Source organism: Chiroxiphia lanceolata, chromosome 5 (assembly GCF_009829145.1).
Source record: "Chiroxiphia lanceolata isolate bChiLan1 chromosome 5, bChiLan1.pri, whole genome shotgun sequence".
NCBI classification, from domain to species: Eukaryota; Metazoa; Chordata; class Aves; order Passeriformes; family Pipridae; genus Chiroxiphia; species Chiroxiphia lanceolata.
In genome coordinates, this window is record NC_045641.1 from 71,440,792 (window position 1) to 71,463,613 (window position 22,822).

The window sequence follows — 22,822 nt, forward strand, 5'->3', positions numbered from 1 at the left end:
ACCAGCCTCCTAGCTCCAGACTCTTCCTCCTACCCCACCCCAAGTTAGACTTCTCTCCTATCCACACAGCCCAGCAGTGCAGTACTGAGAACACAGGAGAGATTACTTCTCTTCCTTCAAGTCTGTTCCAGACCTTAGGGCACTAGACTTCTTGAGAGTTCAACACCCATGTATTGGTGTCTGTCCTGGCAAAGAAATTACCAGCCACAGCAGTTAAAAAATAGACAAACTATCGAACACAAGTTCTTATACTGGGAAGTGGTTGGAAGCCTGATAAACAAGTGGTTCAACCACTTATCCCAGAAAAGAAGCCTGACATTTTTCCCAGAAACATAACATAGGGACTGCTGACCATGAAAGAAACTGCTGAAGCTGTTTCTTTGCTTCTCTCTCTGGAGACCTGAGACCCAGCAGTGCCTCATTCCTGTCTCCCCCATAGCTGAGAAGCAGCATTTGCAATTTTGGGGTCCCCTGTTAGCCAAGAAATGACAGCCAGCCGGCCAATCTCACCAACCCAAAGACTGGCTGGCTGGACCAGCTGGCCAGCCTGCACACATTTGTGAGTCAATTCCATTAATCAAACCCCAACAGCTGAACAGTTTGAACAGGCTGAATGAAGGTTATATTGAAATTATGCCGTATTGAAAACTAAAAGCTTAAGACATCTGCTTTTCCTAGTCTAGGGGGAGCGGACCAAAAGAGATTCCTTCAGGACTTCATAGTTCAATTTAATTTGATCTTAACCTGAATTTTTAAAATAAGACAAACAGAAAAGAAATGAAGCAAATGAAATGCCTTCACTAGATTCAAGAGGCTAAGCTCTGAAGAGAAACAAGAACATTAAGGTCAAAATGTCTGTAAGACTGTTCTTTTTTCCATCTTTTGGCAAAAAATTGCCATAGGTTCCTGGGATAAATCAACATACAGAAGAATTAATGTAAGCAAAAAACCCTATTGTGTAGGCAATATTTAGGCAACAGATCACAAATGAAGAAGAATACTACCAACAAGGAGGCTTAAGGAATGTTACCAGTAATGAGTAACCTTTGTGTGAGGAATTGTAGAAATCATTGTATGGCACAGATGAATTCAGCAGACAGCATGGAATGCTGACATATTTTAGGGGCAGAGGGAAAAATTTGAAGATTTGAACAGGACACTGTAGAGACTAGAAGAGCAGAGGGGGTAGCTTAGTGAGAGGGAAGCTCAAAGTATGGTTCATGGGGCAGGTACACCTCTGGGCTGACAGATTGACGATTCTGAAGTCCTACACTGATCTTGACAGAGGAGATGTCAATAGGGTCAGAAAGAAGCAGTAGCATCACAACATTGTATATGAGGGGAGTAGTTCCCCTGTTCTATCAACCCCAGATCACTCAAGACAGTGGTTGACTCTTCCTGCTGCCCAATCTCCTATGGTAGAAAGTGCCAGGTGACAATGCTTCCTCAGCTGCTGCGGTTTACAGGCTCCAATGTCTTCGTTATCTGCCCCCTGCAGCCTCTCCTCTGACAGGAAGCTTCCCCAGAGTTTTCCATCACAGGAAATTTCCTGTGGGGAAGCACTTAGTGAGCAAAGAAAGAGTTCCTTGGTACGAAAGAAAAGTGAACAGCTGTAAGAAAAAAACCCCAAATGCTGAAGCAGCAAAGGCAAGGGCATTAGGTCACAGGACCCAAACTCTGTGAGGAGAACCACGCTACCTGAGAGGCGAAGAAATAACAAGTGACGATATACATAACCATTATATACTGAAGTTTGGCTCACAAGGCTGAAGTTCAAATGTTACAGTCTGTTTCTATTTGGCTTCTCTGAAGATAGTCAACAGCCTTAATGCCACATTTAACAGAGGGCTGCAGAGAGCACAGACAACCACCTCAAGCACCATTTCAATGGCATTTTCTGTGGTGCCTCCTCTAGCAAGGTCAAGGACTGGCTACAGGTGCAGGGCATATGACTGTCATCACAGAATAAGCTGAGACTGCAGTCTGGGATGAACTGCCAAGTGTCCCTATCAAGCTCACTTTGCCATTACCTAATAATGGGTTTGACACGCCCTGGCTCACAAATTCCCTCTTGTGTAGGATCTAATCATGCTCTGTACATACTGTTAGAAAAAATACATTTGTCTCCAGACTATCCAGTTTCCCTGTTTATAAAATCTGTGCTCTTGGATTTTTCAGGGGTATATATGCAATCTATACCTCTTACTCTCTTGAGCACTCCTAGAAGTCCACCATGGCCCCCACGGTCTTTTTATTTCTGCCCCCTACTCCTTCTGCCCTTTGAACTACACCGATTTCCTCCTATTATCCAGTTGTCTCTTTCCTTCCTTTTTACTATAGCATTTTATGTCAGCGTCCTGTGCCCCTCCTAATTTTTTGTCTCCTCATTCCTCTCTTCAGAATCAGTTCCCCTGACCCCTGCAAATGCTGTTTCAGAGAGCTGGGGAAAGAGATGCACGCCTGCTATAAGTAAAAATAAAGATGACTCAAAAAGAAGGGTCTTCCATGCTGGAAATCTGGCAGGTGACACAACCTTCTGGCATCATGCACATATGGCTTGCCTAAAGATTTGCCTGGGAAGTACCTACCCGGAAGCCTCAGGCAGTGACAGTACTGACACAGGAAAACCCTGCTGGAGAGTACAGGCTGACTAGCAATGTCTCATAAATCCTGCATGGTACAAGTCTACAGTGGTGTACAAGGTGCAAGTACAAACCACACATTTCATTATCAGGCACAGGGTATGAAGCTTGAAGAGGTCTCCTTCTAGCATCATCAAACTTTGGGATACTCCCACGTACACCAAGTTAGTCTATGAGGTGGGCACGAAGCACAGAAGTATGAGCAGAGATGGCCTGAAATTCTGTACCATTCATATTTTCTTTGTTTTTGAGAGCAATCATCTGCAAACCCACTCTGATTTATCACAGCTTATGCTGTGGATTTTTTAAGTGTCTAGTTCAGGCTCTTCTCTTTAATTATTTGACTGCAAAAGGCAGTGCTGACTATTTTCCAGCCTCTTCTGGTTAACTGCAGCTGTGGTAAAGGGACTTCTGCCAAGAGACCCACAATGCTCTGCTCCACAGGAAGTTCTAAGATCTCTTCCTGCACAGGAAATTTCCTGTGGTCCAACAGACACTCCTCTTGGCTTTTATCACTCACATACATTTGTTTTGGCAAGTGGCTGTTATTAGGAACAACAAGAAACTGACAGAGCGAAAGCAAACACTGCCACAAAGAAAAAAAAAAAGGTAGTTATGGTAGAGTAACAAGTACGACCAAATTAGCTCCTGTCACACATGAAAATATATGCTACTGGAGAAAATATACACTGCTGGAGCTGACTTGTGACGTTTTCTACCTTAAATGTTATTCAGAAATAAAGCCTGATTGATACACAGATGTAATGTTTTTTAAGATTCCATACGTAAGTTTTCTTTGCCTTTTTAAAACAATTTACTGAGGCATTTCCTTGGAAATGTGCTAGGTGGTATGAAATGAATTCTGGATCTTTCCTTTCTCTGCAAACTTCATGTAATTATGGCTCTAGTGCTGACCTTACCACATCATTATGAAGAAAGTTAAAGGAAGGAAATGCTTAAAAATAAATGCTTTAGTTATATTTCACCAAACACACCCTCTTGTAAATCAGAGACTCTCCAAATCCTAAATCATTACTCATAAACTGGTGGTTTGAAACTCCCAAGAATCTAATTTTTAAGTTCAAGCCCCCCTCCCACAGTTTGCCCCTGTGAGAGGGTTTAGTGATGGTATGGACTTGATATCTTTTTCACCTCATGTGGAGAGTTTTCAGACAAAACATAACCATTCGTTATTGGGGGGAAGGGGAAAATATTTACAAAGGTTTATTTACACCCATATATATATTTACATTAAATTAAATTTCTCCTCTTCTTCAATGAAAGTCCAAGAAGAAAAGAGAAAAGTCTTTCTGTCACTTCTCAGGCCATGGTTCCTTCATTTCAGTTTTTTGTGGCACTGGTTAGTGTCCTTCATTTTCCTGAGGCAGCAGATTTAAGTATGGCAGTCAGGATTTTTATTCTTTGTGGAAATTTCAACCCCGAGCCCGAGTCTTCGGGGGATTTCCTTGTAGATCTTCACTCCTCTTGCGTTAGAACATTGAAGGCAGTTTTCAGTTCAGTCTTACCAATGCTCTTTTGTTCTGTCTCAGCTCGACAGCTTGATAGAAACAGCAACAGCAGCAGCAGAGGGCACAGCCACCTCCTCCGCATTCCGTCCTGGCTCAGCTCTCAGGACAACTCCAAGTTTTCAGCTCCTTTCTCCTTCTCTCTAGCTGCTGCTGCATTTTGGGACTCCCTAAGGGTTTGGAAGTCCACCCCTCCTCTTCAGAGAGTCTCTGGTTTTTGGGAAGATAATACAGTCTTACCCCAAACCAGCTCTGTTGAGTTTACCTCTGTTTTGTTGCCAGCTCTCCCTTCTGCAGGAACATCTCTGTGTCCTTCAGCCGGCTTCACGTTATCTCGTTGCTACTGGCTATCTTTTGGCTTTCAGCCATCACTGTCTCTGTTCAGGACTGCTCCGCTGCCACTTTCAGTGTCTTCTGCTGCTGCTGACAGTAAGGAAACTTTTCCAGCTCTTGATTATGGGACCCGGTCCAGCTTTGACACTATACCGGGTCTCCCGTAGCCTTGGCTGGGGGCTGGGGGCCCTTGGCCCCCAGAGGGGCTCACTGGCCTCCTGCCTCCTTGTGGCTCAGATAATGGCTACCCCCCTTCTAAACTATCTTCACCACCTTCTCTTCCGTTTCTGTGGGCATGTAATTTCCGTAGGGTGCACATGGACTACTGATTGGTCCAGTATTATCAGTGGGGCAAACCATTACTACCTCAGAGAAAAGGTTTTTCAAACCACCACATAAACATAATAAAATCAGTATTTTGGAAAGGGAAGATATTTCAGTTTCAGTCTTCCAAATTCTTTAAGTTATGAAGCCCAGGAGACACTGGGTAAGATTTTTCAGATGCCATTCCACACTTCAAAATAAAATAAGGGCCCTGGGGGACTTCTAGAAGTGCTCAAGAGAGTAAGAGATCTAGATTGCATATATACCCCTGGAAAAGCCCAAAAAGCACCTATTGTTACCTTCATTCACCTAAAAACAAGAAAGTTGAAGAGCAAAAGATTCAGACAGGAGAATCTTTTTCAATATGAGGACAGTCAAGCAGTGGGACAGGTTGCCCTGAGATGTTGTGCAATCTTCATCTTCAGAGGTTTAAAAGACTCAACTTGATAAAGCACTGAGGCACTTCGTCTCCCCTCACAGCTGACCCTGCTTTTAGCAAAAGGTTGGAGTGGAGACCTCTTAAGGTCCCTTCTAACATGAATTATTCTGGGATCCTAAATCTCTCTGTAAATGCAACTCACTATCCTCTAAGTCCTAATTTGACACTTCTTGAAAGGAGAGTTAGAGCTTACTATCCCATCTAAAAGTCAGAAGTTTTGAATGAACTTCAGTGAAAATAAAGGGAATAGATGATATCTCGTAAATGAGGTTTTCAAATAATTTAGTGAATGCTTATGATTCTAAACTGTTCTGAACCTGTTAGCAACTACAGTTCCATTCAGTCCTCTTCTCCCTGGATCAGCTCGCTTTGCCAGGTTTATTTTATCCTAACAGCAGACTAAGGATAACAGTCAATAGTAGCCTGAGGTTCTTTCCTATAGGCTTTTCCTGGGCTTTGTCAGCCTGCATATGGCACAGAATCACAGAATAGTTCAGGCTGGAAGACATCTTAAGAGATCCCTCCTGAGTCAAAACAGGGTCAACCAGAGCAAGTTGCTCAGGATCACATCCAGTTGGGTTTTGAGTATCTCCAAAAACAAGAGCTCCAGAACCTTTCTGGGTAGGTTGCTGCAGTATTTGATCATCCTCCCAGTAAAGAATTATTTCTTATGTGAAAATGGAATATTTTGTATTTCAGTTTGTGCCCATTGACTCTTCTTTACTTTTCCATCAAATATTTACATATTTATACATACTGACAAGACACCTACAAACACGCTCTTCTTGAGGCTGAACAGCTGCAGCTCTCTCAGCCTCTCCTTTCATGTTAGATGCTCCAGACCCTTAATAAACTACATGGCACTTCACTGGACTTCCTCCAGTCTGTCCATCTCTCAGACATACTGAGGAGACCAGGACTGGACAAAGCACTGCTGATAGAGACTCATAGGGCTGAGCAGAAGGGAAGGATACCCTCTCTCTACCTGCTGGCAAGGCTCTGCCTAATGCCATTCCAGGATGCTGTTGGCATATCTGGGAGACTAAGGCAGAAAAAATATGTTTCTATACCACCAACAGAAATGTTACATCCTAATATCAAACATTAGATCAGGTCAGTGAAGATCATCAGAGTTCAAACATGCAAGTTCAGAGCCAAAACTTTTCCTTAAGTCTTTAAGGTAGTAAGAAGAAGTGTCAGTTAAAACAGCAGGTATTACAAAAGATGTTTCCCATTTCCAAGGCAGTGTGACAGAGAACTGTTCTACAATGTAAATTAGACTATGACACCCATGACTGCCAGTTCAACAATAATAGTGAGCTTAGTGTTTACTTTTTGCCCCGAACATCTAATTATGCCACAAAAGCTTTAGTGATCTATTTATTATGAGTATACAATTGCACCATTTCCTGGAATATTTTGCTCTCTGGACCAGACAATTTGTTATATTGTAAGTGCCAATGTTACACCCTGTCCAGTAAAAGTCATTACTCTTACACATTTTGAAAAATCTGCTGTGGGCACTGTACAATCCATAGAGAACTTGGAATTTGATACTCAGGTTGTTTGTACATGTGCAAGTACCTGGAGTTAGTTTCCACTTGGAGTTCCAAGACTTTTAGGGACATTTCGATGTGTATTAGGATTTTGTTTCCCCCATTACACCTCTCTAAAAATGTGCCTGACTTCTCACTATTTCCATTCTTCCAGTTTTCAGACACAATTTCCTCACTGGCAGCTCCCTATCTTCCTCTCTCATTCTCAGACAGTGAGACATAAAAGCACTGAAATTTAAACACATGTTTAAACACACCCATCTGCAAATAAACGTAGAGAAAGAAAGAGAAATCTAGTGCAAAGTAGCACAGGGTTGACTGTAGTTTCTGAAGCAGACATAGTACATAGTGAAGAAGGAATACACCAGGTAGCCATGATGCTGACTGGCTATTTGTTCAAGATCCATCTTTTAAAATCCATGGTAGGCAGCAACAAATTTCTGCAAATCACCAGCAGCTGATAAAGCAGATGTATACACACACACACTGAATGACCTAATTAATTCAATCAGCCCACCCAGGTGTAAACGGAGCACATGAATGTATTAGGTCCTGCTGTAAGAAGCTCTCTCAGAGTGGGGCACAGCAAAACCTAGGAGATTACAGTCTGCAAACACCAAAATGTGCCCACCTAAGAAAAACACCAGGAAGATGGCCTGGTAGGAGGAAAATACTACAGATTTTTCCCCTCTGCTTTTAACAGCATTTTGCTAAGGACTTGGATGTGTTTCAGACTAAGGGAGCAGGAGAGGACAGAAAGGTGAGTTGAGACAGCTAACCTGCACTCCAGACAGTGACAAACAGGGGCCTTCACTAAACCCTGGATGAATAGCAGGTGGCTGCAGAAGCCCAGTACCATCAGCTCTCCCTGCCCAACTCTTTCATCCCCTGACACCATCCTAACCACAGCAATATCTAAGCTCAGTGCAGTGGCCTTCCCACAGTTCTAGGTGGGCTTAGGAGAAACATCTACATGCTCTAGCCTCTCCTGGGCCTGGCTCTTCCAACAGATGAGTTGCACTGATGGACATCACTTGGAAACAATTTCCTTGTAATCTCAAAGTCGGCTATCTATTCTCTGTTTGCTAAAAGTTGTTACTCTAATCTAAATAAAAAACTGGCCATAAATCACACTTAGTAAAGGAGGTGTGCAGTCTCCCTCATAGTATATGCAGGGTAAAAGCCAGAACCTTCAGTATACAAAGCACAGGGGTCAGCTCTGCAGTTAAAAACCATAATGCTCATCATTTACGTGGCAGAAGCTTGGGTAAGGTTGACTGTAAAGTGATGAACTTTATACACCCATACACAAACTATTCATACACAAACCAATCAGTGCTTTTATAATGCAATAAAATAAAGACCTTGCATGTTTTAAGCAATGTAGCAGTTGTTTTCCTGCAGTATACTTAAAAAAAAAAAAAAAGGCAGATGCTGGACTGTTACTTTGTAGAGCAAATCACTGACACACAGTTTATTACCACTTGACTGCTATTGATCTCCATCACCCTTCTTCCAAGTGATACCTTTTCAGCTGCAGAGGAGAGGTGGAAGGCTTTTGAAGTCACACAGCAGCAGGTGATTAAGACACCTTCTCAAGGGACCTCGTCCAGTCATGTTTGTTCTAATTTTCCTTGGCATGATCTCAGCTTCCACAAGTTTCAGATTAAAAGTATTTTAGACAGCAGGGAGAGGAAATAATGAAGACTCGGGGTTTTCTTAAGAGAGGTGATACAGCCTCACTTGTTCTCTCTTTTTCTTCTTTGTGTGTATATGGAGTTTACAAGTTAATACCAAGTTCTTATGAGAAGACAATGAACCACAAGTCAGTGTGTTCTGTGAGATTTAGGTTAAGGCAAAAACTGAGGGAGCTTTGGCACATCTGAATGTGTTTACAGGACTTCTCTCTGCCCCATACATCCTTCTAAAGCTGAAAAATCATGCCTTGCCAGGAAATATCACTTCCTTGTCCTTTTTTTCACTGGCTGATCTTACATTTGAGGAGTAGAGGTTTCATGCTTGTAAATCAACCATTAGAAAAAAAGGAAAAAACATCACGACCAATCAAGTACTATTATAAGGAAGTGTGCTTTTTCACTGCTTTGGAGAACACAGACGAGGATTACTGGATTCTGCATCTTGCACTGTTGATTCCATCTCTGCTCTGCACCCACCACTTCATCTGCAGCCAATGTGGGCCAGGCCAGGTTGGCTACACTTCAGATGCACCAGCAAAAGACTCAATTTGACTGGCACCCCGTGCATGTTAGCTTACTGTAGTAAAGGTGACTGGGGGAAGCCCACGAGAGTGACGTGAACAAGCACTTCAAAAGGTTATTTACCTGTACCTCAGGCCACAGTTTTATGAGTACTCTAAGTTGGTTTAAAGTGGCACTGCCACAATAAATAAATCCTACCTACACCCATCTCACGTTCCAGTTTTCATACAGCTACCTGAAACTTGTTAGTGTTCAAGTAGCTGTACAAACAGTCTGATCAAGGTAAAAGAACCAAACCCCATCTATTTTCTCCTAACATTAGTTTTAATCCAGAGGAATTTCTCAGTCTGAATATTTGAACAGTGGTAAAAGAGATTTTGCCAGCAGCCAGCATGCAGGTGAGAATAACAGCCAGAGCAACAGAAGGGCAGGACTGGCATTTTTCAGCAGGAGCACTACATTACCCCAGTTTACTGGATTTGGCAAAACTGGACCCTCCATTTTCCCTTCTCCAAAAATGGACAACTCTAATAGCATCAATACCATGTTCCTCTGGGGGACTGTAAAGGTTTTGAAAGACCCTCAGCAAAAATGGTATTTGAGGATCTTGATATGAAGCATCATCACAATATACACTTGCATTTATTAGCAGCCAAACCAAGGACTACATTAGCAAATAATCTCCAGTGGATGCTACTTTTGTCAATGGCATGTAATACTACCAAGGCTTTAATATTGCCTCTGTGCCAGGTATGGACAATTAGCATGTTGTCAAGCTCTTTGACTCCTTAAGCCTGTGAAAGTAGGTCCAACAAATTGCCTTCAGCATACCGAACAATTTATTCATAAAAGAGACTTAATCTCTTAATGGTTATTTGCTGAAGGGCATCTTGCTGTGTTGAAGAGAATTATGATGGTTGATGGTTGGAATCCTTGTACATGTTTTGTCATTATTGTTTTACTGATGATTAAAGCCCTAACTGTGAAGGAAATGCTGGGAGGTGAAGTGACTGACAAAATGCTGAGTTTTTTAATTTTTAATTTGTTCAGCTGACAAGGGCATTTTTTTTTGGCTTCCCTCCCCCTTCTGATGCTGTACTACCCAGTTAAGTTTTCTCTATCACTTTCCATAACACTTCTATATCAGGAGGGAAGTCAGTGCTCAGGAGAGCATAAAGTACCAACCAACAACAAAGTCACTACCATGTAGACTAGAGAAGAGCAAGTTTACATGACTTCACCTCAGCCATGGGATAACCCTGAGACAGAGAGGCTGTCTTGAGCTTTGAGAATGTTTTGCTCTCTGATTCCTCCAGGCCTGGCAGATTAGCCCTGAGCTCACAGATGCACCTGCAGCTGGTTTAGTGATATGGGATGGATGTGCACGATCAGTTCTTCACTGAGGACAGGACAGATACCACCCGTTCATTTAACAGAAAACACTGAATCATCACCAAGTGTTTATTTACCATCACTGCTAGAATGATTTGGAGTCAAACCAAATCTATTAATGTTCCCCTGAGCCAGCTTGTTCTCCTTTCTCACTGGCCTCTCTCCCCCATTTTTGCCCTTAAGACTGATCCATGACTGAACAAAAAATGGTGTTTAGTGGGTCTGTGATGTATGCTACATGGTTTTTATAGTTGTGGGTTCTGGAGAAGTGAAGATGGTGTGGTGCTGTGCAAAGAAAGCCTATTCCAATAAGAAGGACAGAATAAAAAAAGTTTAAAAAACCCCAAACCACAACATATAGGAGGTCTATGGTATAATGAACCCCATCTTTGAAACATCTGAATTCTGGTGTGTTTGAGAGTATCGGAGGAGAGAGAAGAAAATTGTTAAAGCAGCTTAGGTATTGCAACCAGACCTTATACAGCTGAAGTTGTTCAATATCTCTGTCTGTGGCTGCACAAGAAGCTTAGAGTCAGAGGATATGGATCACCTCACTGGAGCAATTCCTACAGTGCAGCCTAAGGTTTCCCCATCTATCTTCTTTATTATCTCTGAAAAGAAAATTCCTGTTTCAGTACCTTGTTTCTCTCACAACAAGCGTGGAATATGATAAAGCAGAACCTGGTCCAGGACAACCACAGGCACAGGAGTAATAGAGTCACACTGAACTTCCTAATTTCCCTTAACCTTAAGAATACCAGAGAGCCTCATGTGAAAGAACTGACTGGAAATACTGGCTCTGAACCAACCCCAGCAACAATGGTTTTTTGTTTCCTAATGCTCTTGAAGATACCTGGACTATGAGAAGCTTATGTTCTCCATTTAAAATGGCCTACTTAAACTGGAAATTTTTTCTGCATTACTGGACTTTTTCTGTTAAGCCTCACTTGAAACAATCAGACAGCTCTCAACCAGCAACAACGTTATGTCTTTTCTAACCCAGTCCTCTATAGTTGCAGGTGTTCACCAAGAACACCTCTTTGACACTGTCAAGGAACATGCTTTTCAAAGATTGCTACTGTCTTTTAAGAGCCATGTCTTTATATTTACATGTTTAGTAGTCATCTTTATATTTCCCTGGAAAGTAAATGGTTGGAAGTCTATGATTGACAGAAACCACCCAAGTCAGTAAACCACCAATAATGTGAAGCACTTCCCTTTTCTTACACAAGTGTAACACATGCCAAGGCCTTTAAAATAAGACAAATATCACCACTGGTCTCAAATACTGAAGCTTAATTCTCTTTTCCTTTAGCACAAGTTCTGTGCTGCTGCACATCTGTTCAACTGCTATCCTTCTGAAATGACATCAAGAAGACCAAAACCCCTTTTACATCAAACACAGTCAAATCAGTGCCTCTTAAAAATTAATTAAAATTATACTGCCTTTCATACTACAGAAACACCGTGGAAAATACAAAATCTGCATTTGTTTCATATATGAAATAAAATCCCACAGAAGAAACAATGTCAGAGGTACTCTTCCTAAAGCTCCCAGCATGTGCATTCACCACCATAAGCGAAAAAACAAGCCAACTAGTCTTCCTTACAGTAATAGTGCCAGAAGATTTTCCAAAATGCAGCCCCCCCATGTTTGTGAGCCTTCATAGACTCTTGCCACCATTTTGGGGAGAGACCAAAATGGTCCATGGAGGAGAATTAAGGTGTCAACAACAATGTAGCCACACTCAAAGTCCTGATAACTACAACTGAGGCAACATCTCCCTGGATCTTGTTTTGTTCCCTCTCTGTGCTCTTATGATTTATTTTTGTATGCTAGAGACTTGCCATCCATCTAGAGCTGACTTTGGAAACACAGATGTGGTTGGACAAGGTTATTATGGGGCTCCGGCTTCTCTCTGCGTTGCTCAGTGCAAAGGCTGCACTCAGTCACTCTCCCTCACATGGGCACAGCTCTTCTACTCTAAAGGCAGGTCCGTTAGATAAACTTCTGTCAATGCCTTTTGACCGACATTCCCTGTTCTTCCATCCTCTTCACACAGAATTATTGCTAATACTCTGGAATAGTGGAAAGAAGCACCTTTCATCAGCAGATTTAGACATATTTTCTAAGAGTTAATGTGTTTATCCTTGCAAAGGACCTTCTTCTAGGTAGGGAAAGTAAGGAGCATCATGCAATAAAGTGTCACAGCCAGTAAAGGATTGCAGAAGACTTGATAACCTGTAGATCATTAAATACAGCAAATGGGACAGTTTTTACCAGTAATGCAAGCCTTGGGCAAACTCATGTAAGTGAAACACAAACCCTCTCTGTTTGACGGTCAGATAAAGAAACCACACCTGTCATTCTGCTGATCAGTATTAGCAGTTGATTATCACTCAATAATATGTAAGAGTGTATTGATTCATTTATATTCACTGACTTCAGAAAACCAACTATTTCTGCTGGAATAATGTGTTTTGCACACATTTGCAAGTCGCATGCTGCCAAATATGCCACTTTTCTGTCCTGATGCAGGTAGCTTATGTCTGGATCCCTGTTTGGTTTTTTTCACAGAGCAGATTGAAGGTCTCTTGCCTACGTTTTCACTGTTGGTTTCACCAAAAACACCTACTCTATAATTCCCTAACTCCTCATGTAATCCTTTTGCTCATATCAACTCTCTCTCTCATCATCTCAGTCTCAACTCTAGTCTCTTCCACAAATATACACACCTTCAGTCTGCATGGGACAAGGGGTTTTGTGGCATGTGATAACCACAAGAAAGTCAATAAAACTCAGCTTTTGCACACACCTTAGGCAACCTCATAAATCTTGACTTGGAAAACTTAAAAAACTTCACCAAGAACTCCAGATTTGTGCAAGCAGCACACAGAGCTTTAAGACCACAAGGCATTGGTTTAGAAGAGACCTCTAAGTGGATTGGTAGGAGACCAAAGGGATGTCTAACTGGCTCAAAACAACCAGGTGGGAAGTCGGGAGGGGGGAGGGGGATGGGGAACAGGGCAAACTCTGTGTACGTAGGACGGCCACTGCTCCCCTCCCTGCCTCCTTAGTCAGCCTCTGGTCCACATGGGAATGGCGGTGGCTGGCTGCATGGCCTGCCCCAAAATGGCACCAGCCAACTGCATGATGCCTGCAAGAAACACTAAAGCACAGGCACACACCTGGGGCAGGGCTCCAGCGGATGGGAGCAGGTAAAAGGATGGTGACACGTGTGCCAAGCAGCTTGCTCCGCTGCCCAGGATTTAGAAGCTGCTGGGACCATGCTAGGTAGTGACTGTCTACCTTTCTCTCTCCCTTTTCTTTCTTTTTCTTTCTCTCTTTTTCTTCTCCTACCTTCTTCTTCTCATAATATACTGTAAGCCAGACCAGAAAATTTCAGTAAGTCCCTTGTTGTGTCTGAATAAGTTAAAGTTTGAGAAGTGGCTTACTTTGTCTGGATGTTTTAAAATTAGTTGAGTACCTTATTCTACTGAAATGTTCTAAAGTTTCCAAGAAAAAGTTGTTATTGAACCTCCTAAGAATTTGGTTGTTTCTCTTGCACACTGCCCAGGGTGAATCCAACTACCTTATCCTAAATCCATCAAGCAAGCTAGGACGTTACAGGATCACCCTTCAGAAAGTATCGCCAAATTGAATCCTCTCTACAGCAATCCTGTTTAAAAGAGTACCAGCTCTATTAGCTGCTTAGACTGCTTGAGCCATTAATCCTGCTGTATGACTTTTGTAGAACCTCACTACTCCAACAGCCATACATATCCCAGATCAATACGTTCATGGCCATTACTGGTTTTGGTTTTCACTCACCCAAAGGCAGACATTGGTGTTGAGTTTTTACTTACCTTAATCACCCAATGATCTCAATTTTTATAAGTCTCATCACTACCACAGCCAAGCACCCTTGTAATAATGGAAGCTATAGTACTGAAAGACAAAAAAGGTATTCCACCCTTACAGGCATAACAGGGCCTGATGTGAATTTATACAGTGGAAACAGCAGCAAAACAATACAGCCTAGTAGTTCATTTATGGGAGTGTACCTAGGATGTAGCCTAGTGGGCAAGCTTCAGGTTTCTAGGTAAGAATATAAAGTTAGTTGATTTAAGTACAGCATATTGCTGAAAGCTGAAACGTGTATCATTGCTGGGTTGGTGCCTGTGTTGCATCTTTCACAGAAGTATTTGCAGTGGAGTTATTATATCCCAGAGCTAGCTAGCTGTTGTCACAGGCCATACAGAATCCCATGGAAGTACAATGGAAAATCTGTAACGCACCAAGAAGCACTGCATAGCTTTAACACCTATAGTAGCATTGCTTAAATCTTTTCTTAGTGCTACTTCTTTGAGTGAATGGTAAATCTCATGCACCAGCCCTCCAAACAACCCCTGTGGTTTGGCACTGCACACAGACACTTAGCCAGATAGTATTCATACCCTCTTGTGTGTTAAGTCAATGAACAGGGAAGAAGAAAGGTATATTTATTCTCTCTGTTCCAACAGCTACAGACATGCACAGCCCTTCAATACTAATGCATCAGCGTTCATGTTTATTTAATCACTCAGATTGTTTCTGAAATTGTGCAATTCAGCCCATGGAAATTTCCTTGTTTGCATAACTCTGTCATGTTAATATTGTTGGGGTTAAACTCAAAACAAGATGTTGCAGGATGATGATTTTAAAACTAAAAAATCTCTTATGGTAGAAGTAGGAGGGGGCAGATTTTTATGCTTTTGTGTTTTGTTTTGTGGTGGTTGGATTTTTTTTTTTTTAAGTTGACTTCCAGTAAGGCTTAGAGGTCATTTTGAGTTGAACAAACTGCAGTCACAAGTCATGCTCTTCTGAGCATAAGCGACACAATTCCCAGAGTCTTAGACGTAACAGCTAAAATGGTATTTGGAAGTTCTTGCTTGTCCGCTCCAAGATTTCCTGGACAGGCGTTTAACATATGCTAGAAAAACCTGAATTAGTAGCAATGAAATACAGAAGTTCAATTCTACAGCTTTCCTCTTTTCTGAACTGAATTTCTCATACATGCACAAACCCATCCTTAACCCCCAGACAGGTACTACAGAACTCTTTGTGGGCTGCTGCTCACCAGTAGATAAAGCATCATCCTGAATTTCATGGGAAATCTGACTGTCATGCTTGTTGTGCCTCGTTTGTACTTCTCTTCTTCCTCCCTGCATTTTAAGTTGTGGCATTAAGCCACACAGCCTCATCAATGACAAATAACAGCAAGCAGACTTTGTTTTTACTTATTTTGTTAAATCAGAATAGTTTAGTGTTTTCCAACCAGGACCATGAATCTGCAGCTGCTAATGATGTACACATGGTCACTGATGGTGGATTAAAAAAGAAAGAACAAGGAAATGTTGATGACCTGTACTTTTAAAATATTCTTTCCTTTTCAAACAGTTAATAGAAAAGAGCTACTTCTAACTGTCGATTTTCATTAGTCAATGGTACGTCACCAACGGCCTCTTCCAGGAAATGTGTAATCAGGGCAGTCCCTTAGCCCATACTGGATTTAAAAATAATAACAGCTATTTCATATGACTAACTTCCTTAGAAAGGAAATTTCCTTAAGAAAAATATCCCTTTGCGTCTCTTACAGTTTTTCACAGATTTAAGCAAATTTAGTGTCAGTGTAAAGAGAGATATCGCATCCCTTCACCTGCTTCAGAAAAGCTAACTGTTCATTTGCAAAAGCATTTAAACCAGACAGCTAGGGTCACATTAGTCTAGCTAGGCAGAAGTGAATCTCTGACATGTAAAAGGGACAAGGGAAATTCAAGTGATTATGGTTTCAAAACTGCTGAACTGAAAAGACATTCTGTAAAATGGACAAATATTTCCTTTCCAAATTCTAGTTTGTGGCTTTCAGGCAGTTTTTCAAATTATCTCCAAGAAGGCTTTGAAAGATAATTGCAAAAGTAAACCTAGTGTCCATACCCCTTGCCTAGTTAGACACTGCTTGGAACCCACTCTGGAAAAAATTAAAAGAGGATCACTGGAAAAAAATGCAAATTATTAAAGACTATGAAAAATTTGACTTTGCCTATGTTATCTGTGCCTTATGCTGAATTTTAGTTCAGGTCTTCCCTACCATGTTATCCATGCTTTAGTAAAGTGAGTTACATGGGGAGTTACGTTACCTTTTCCCCTTAAGCAACATTTGTTCAAATTCTGAGAGACGGATTTCCTGGAGAAAATCATTACATACTTCAGCAGTTAAGAAGTTAAACATTTTCATATACCATCTGGCACAGTGATTGAAAATCCCTAAATAGGGATTGTGCAAGAGAGGAAAGTCATGTCCCTGGTTTTCTCTTTCTCTGTGTTCTCCATGCCAATCCACTTTCTCATGGGAAGCAAATGCAGCTGGTGTAGAACTGTCCCTGTTACCATGTTGAAATGCTGTCACAGTGACAGCTTGGGCAACATACCAACTAGCATTGCTGCACACATAATTCTCCCTTCCTCCAGATTCCCAAGAGATGAACCTATCTCAACTCCTAGGGTTGACTGGAAAGCTTTATTTTATTCTTAACTGAATAACTCCATCAACACAAACATATAGATATTTAGAGGAAGTAAAACACAGTTGGAGTGTTTACATTTCCTTCCTGTTAACATTTCTTGCTGCAATAGATATGTGATTGTAAATTATACTGAGGTGAAAAAGGAAGCATTTCAAATGATCAGGACAAAATCCAGCTGGATAAAATATCAGTTACTGTCCTGACAACCTGTGAGCCAGAGTAGTAGAAGAAGAATACTAAGAACAGCTACCTTGAAATGATCTTTGGCTCACATATTCCTTCCCCAACTTTTGCGACACCAAACCTGCTGAGCTTCCAGAAACACTGCACATACGTCATGCTGCACTTTAGGAGAAGCTAACAGTTTAGCAGGAGAAATGCCTGCAAATATTTGGTATAAGCACCCCACAAGCAGAGATTTAGAGTGGTCTGACTCAGTATAATTCAGAAGATGAAAACATAGCTTGATAAAAGGAAAACAGCGGCTGAACATCAGTTTCCTAAGGGCAAGACTTAAATTGTCTCAAAAGGATGTCTCAGAAATTCTGCCAAAGCGGACAAACATATAACAAAATGAACTGTTCTGGACTAAAGACATGTATTATAGCCTAGCTTTCTCATTTCAAGCAGAAATATATGCTACATGGAAGGACAGAGGTCCTAGAACCTAGATAAGGCCTTAGAACATCACCTGCAAGAGTAAAGGTAGTAAGATACATCCTACTTCACCTCTCCAGTCTTTCCTTTGTCCTCAAAGACCCTGCATTGTAGGAACTATTCCTATGACAGGAATAATTGCCTACAATTTATTGAAACTCCATCACTGCTAGTTTTTAGCTGATTAGAGAAATCCCTATTGACCCAGTATTTCCAGAAATGACATACAAAATTTCCACCTTCTGCCAACCCAGCAAGAATGTCTACTAGGAATCTCTGGGCTTTCCATATGGAAGTAGGAACAATACTCTTACAGATCAGTCATGCAGTTGTGATTTTCATGTCCCTTTTCTGCCTCATTTCCTTCCAGCACTGTTTTGATATCATGCCAAGAACAAACAGTGTGAGTGTTCAAAGCAATAAAAAAAGTACAAATTAAGTTTCCTCCCACCTGCATTTTACTGGAACTCACTACTATGAAGCTGAACAGTGAGACTGGAGTGACACCTGATTAACAACACAGACTTCTATTACGGACAAAACCTTGGTGAAACTGTTCTGTTCTGTAAGCAGCTCATCAATTGTGCTCCCACTCAGATTTCCTCCTGGCGTGGCTATAGCTGCCACCATTGCAAGATGTTACCTACATTTTATTTCTGAGTAGATTGGAAGTAATTCTGTTTAGTTTTTGCTCAGAACAGAAAGGTGACAGAAATTAGTCCCATGTTCTTTGGGGAGAAAGATGATCTATTGTGGGGGAACAACTAGTTGAGGTTGTGTCAAGCACAGAAACAGAGGAGCACGCATCAACTTAGCCTAGGAAGGAGGCAGGCAATATAGAAAATGCAAGGACATTTCTTTAGGTGGAGATTAGCTGAACAAAATAAATCAGCAGGGGCAAAGAGAAGAGCAACTTATGTTAACAGTATGTTGATTTTAATCATTAATTTAATGCTATCAAGAGGTGGTAACAGCATAATAGCCCTGAGCCCAGTGCTTATCCATCCTTTGTAGTCACATTGCCTAGTACACTTCTGGGTGCCTCACAACTCAAAACAAAACCATCTGAGCAGTAAGCCTGACCACAGCTCCATCCAAGGTCTGTCCTACATGTTAGGCAAATGCTAAGAATACAGCCTCTAAGCTCTTTCAGGCTGAACAGCTGGCATGGAAGCTATTTCTGAGAGACCATCCTCAACTCCAAATCTGCCTCTACAAGCAATAGCAAGTAAAAATTACCAGGTGTCTAATAAAATAGATTAAAAACAAAGATATTTCCATATGGTTCTCTGCTGATCTATACTACGCCTTGACTAGGGAAACCATTTTCTAAAAACCAGAATTACTTATAACCATATTAAGTATTGCCATTTGAATATTTCCACAAAACTTTCATCTCTTTAGGAAAGCAAGCACCTCAAAATGCAAGCCATGGTGAGGACTTTTCTGCTACAAACCATTTTTAGTTTTCAACCCAGTCTAGCCCAATGATACACCTGAATGAAGAAGCGAGTCTAGTACTATACAGCAGAAGTCTCTTCCTCTGAGGAACTCTTGTATGCTGTAGCTTGGGGGCTGGCATGTCTCTAGTACAGGCTTCTTAGGACAGTTCCTTCTTAACTTTCATTTAAGCAGCATTCGTCTCCTTGGACAGCTGTAAGACAACCCTGGCCATTGCATGGTAAGATTTACCCTCATGGTGCTGGCATGCACCATGGGCATGTGCTGTGGTGTGTTATATCAATCACAAACAGCCAAGTTCTACATTTCAGACTTTGCATTTTGCAGATTTGTAAAATATGAGTAATACATTGTTACTAATGAGATAATTTCCCAAATTAATACTGGAGTCCCATTTCTTGAACACCTCCAGAACTACCAATCCCAAGAATTTTATGAGGCAACATGCCTTCAAAAGAGAGAAGGTAAAAACTACCAAACCTATCAAAAACATATAACATGATTACACACATACATTTCTTCGGGATCCTTTGTATCTGACTTTTGAGCCATGTGAACCACATTTTCTAGTTTTTCTTTATACAGGCCAGAAACTTGCTTTAAAAAATACACATAAAACCTCAAATTCTTTCACTGTCATAAAAGTCCATCATATGCATTTTTAAGAAAAACTTCCCAAAATTACAATACTTATTATAAAACCATGCACTGTTCTGCCAAATTTCAGTGTTTCAAAATTCTTAAGAAATTCACTAAGCAATGGAAAGGGATAAGGCCTCCTTGGCAGAACAAGGCACGTAAAATACACCAATTCTGCAGAGTTCTGAAAAGAATTAAAACAGCTTTAACTGCCAGCCAAATAGTAGGCAGGGAATAAAGGTTTTCTCTCAAGGGAGAAAAGAAAATGTTGACAGCACACTTGTATGAGTGCATGTCAGATCACTTTTTGGAACTAGGCACTGTGAGTAGGATCACCCAACAAGTTTACAGACAATATAATTGAGACAAAGAAAGGTAACATGAAACTCTTCCTTGTTTGTTCCCCCTACTCCATGCCATCTGAAATTATATCTTCCATCTTCATGTACAATGTGTTTAGCAACCCAAGCAGTCTAATCAAAGCTCTTCACCCAGTTCACCTGAGCTTACAGCTATAGGCATCCCTTAGGGCACAGACACCAATAAGCCTTCCCTTTTCAACAGACTGGGATAGAGCAGAGCAGAGAAATAATATGAACTGGTTTGTGCCTATTGAAAACAGCTTAAGCTCTCTGGCAACGCCCTCCCTCCATTGAGTCTTGACTGGGATGGAGCAAAGGTCCTTTTTTTCCTCTTATTTAACAGGAAACAGTTATCTGCAACCCTTCCTCCCAGATATTTTCATTACTGTACCAAGACACTCCTTACAGGCACTGACTTAAACTCTGCTGATACCCCTAATTTCTCCTTGCTCCAACCGCAGCAGCAGCCATGGCACCCAGTTTTCAGGGCAGCCCCACACCACTTCTATGACTCACATCCAGGACACTCACACCATGCCAGCCAGCATAGCAGGGCTTAAACCAGAGGTGCCTGCTCCATGGAGGAAGAAGTACACTTAGAAAACAATTTCAAACATCATGCTTCTTTGCCTGTCGGTTAGAGAGGCCTGCAAAAGTTAGATGACAGTGAAGCAAATAGCAGGGTAGGGGGAAAGGGAGATGGAAGGTAAAAAAGCAAGATCTACAGGGAGGAGGGCTGAGGGGAAGGATATGCTCCATTACGGAGAATCCTGTCAGGATGCAATTTGTTTTCATTCTGCGCAGGAGTATAATGGTGAGCTCTCTCAATAGCTGTTTTGAAGCGAACCAGGCTGGTATGTCTTTAATTTATCATTTCATTATGAAACGGTTTCCCTTCCAAGAAGCCTTCAAGTCAGGAAGCTCTGTCTGCCCACACAGGAAATTCCTTTGCAGCAACTTCCCCAAAAAGGAAATTTCCCTCAGAAGTGAGCCCAGCTCATGCCTTTGAGCAGAGCTGTTTGAAGAATCTGGCATGCAAGTCCTGCAAACAACCCTGCCTGCTCACTGCAGCTGGCATACCTACGATCAGCACAGGCATGTGGAGACCCCACTGCACTCAGCTTTTCTCCTGCTCCCTTCTCCCCAGAGAAAAACAGGAGCCATTAAGAGGGGACAAGCTGCTGAGCTTTTACTAGAAAAAAATACTTTTATTCATGAGAGATGCACAGGACACACACAGCTGAGAAAGAGCAGAGGAAGAGCAGGGGGAGCTGTAGAAAAGCTTTGTGAACTATTTTAATCTCCTGCTTGGAAATTAGGGGGAAAATCCTGCACCCTATCTTAGATCTCTTCTGATGGCATGTAGGAGACTGCAGTCTGTCCCTTACATGTACTATGGGTTTTATTTAATGAACTTTTGCAGTAAAGACTCGAAAACAAAGGAGGGAGGAGGTGAGAATATGCAGAGGGAAGATTAATTGACAAAAATTAATCTCAAAGACATCTTGTGAATCATTAAGTGGGAGAGAGCCAAGAACATCCAGGTCAGAGTGACTAACAACATGTGGTATTTTATGAAGCACCTTAGGAAAGGGGAGACAGATCAGAAGAACTACCAGACTTTTTAATTTACTGTTTCAAATCGCAAATAATACCGAACAACTTGTTTTAATGACTACACCTGTTGTTTGGGGGAGGAGAGGAAACAGAAATGAAATTTGCGTTACATGTTAAATGGATGTGAGACAGGGCCATAGAAGGGGCACAAGCTGAACTGGATCTTGGACTGGACAACAGCAGGAAAATGAAAGCAATCCTTTGAGGGTGTATAAGAGGGAAAAAAGGCCAGGGATAACAGAATCGCTGTGGTGACTACAATCCACTGGATGCCTATATGCTAGGGAGAGAGGCTCTCCACATTTTCCCCTCAGTTTCAACTTCAAAGTTTGTTTTTCAAACACTTGGTGGAGGAAATCTGGTCCTTAAAGCCAAAGCTCCAGGAGGTGGCTCTGCCTGCCCTCCTCTCCCATTCCCTCCTTTACCAGATAGATTTGCCCTGTTCTCTCGCCAGCTAATTTACATGACGGGTTTTTTTCTCTATTGCTGCCCTTGGCATTACATTCAGTGATTCAGTCAGCTGTTGTGTAAAGAGACTTTTGTCAGAACTGCTTAAAGGCAAATCCCCCCACTTAACTTTCTTCTGTGGCCACTAGCTGATGAGTTAGTTATCACCTAAAAGAGCCCTCTGGCGTAGCATATGCGTACTGAATATATATCTGCTTGGATGGCATCCACACTACTGTCAAATCACTGGAGATGGTTATGAGATGGGGTAAAATGTAAAAACTGTCATACTAGAAAAAATCCCCGACCCATCTAATCAAACATTTACACTAGTAGAGGCATACACAAAAAATATGAAGAATAAGGAAACATGAAGCAATCTCTACTATAATATATATTACTTATCTCAGCCTCTGGTAATCTGTGGTTTAAGGACATCATGAGCTGTCGTTGCAGTCAGGTCATTGTTTCCATATTGATCACACAGCCTATCCCTCTCTCCACAGGTTTATCTGATTCCTCTTAGAAATCCATTTACACTTACAGTCCTGAAAACATCCTCATTGCATCTTGCTGCAATGATTTCTTTCGTGTAGTGATGCATCCTCATTCCTGTTTTAGACATGTTGCCCAATGATTCA

The 22,822-nt window shown here is 41.5% G+C and overlaps 1 protein-coding gene across 5 annotated transcripts in view; it reads right to left on the reverse strand.

Annotated features, from left to right (window-relative positions):
• The window catches only part of ETV6 (ETS variant transcription factor 6), a 129,944-nt gene that overhangs the window by 48,801 nt on the left and 58,321 nt on the right, over positions 1 to 22,822 (reverse strand). The window lies entirely within an intron of this gene.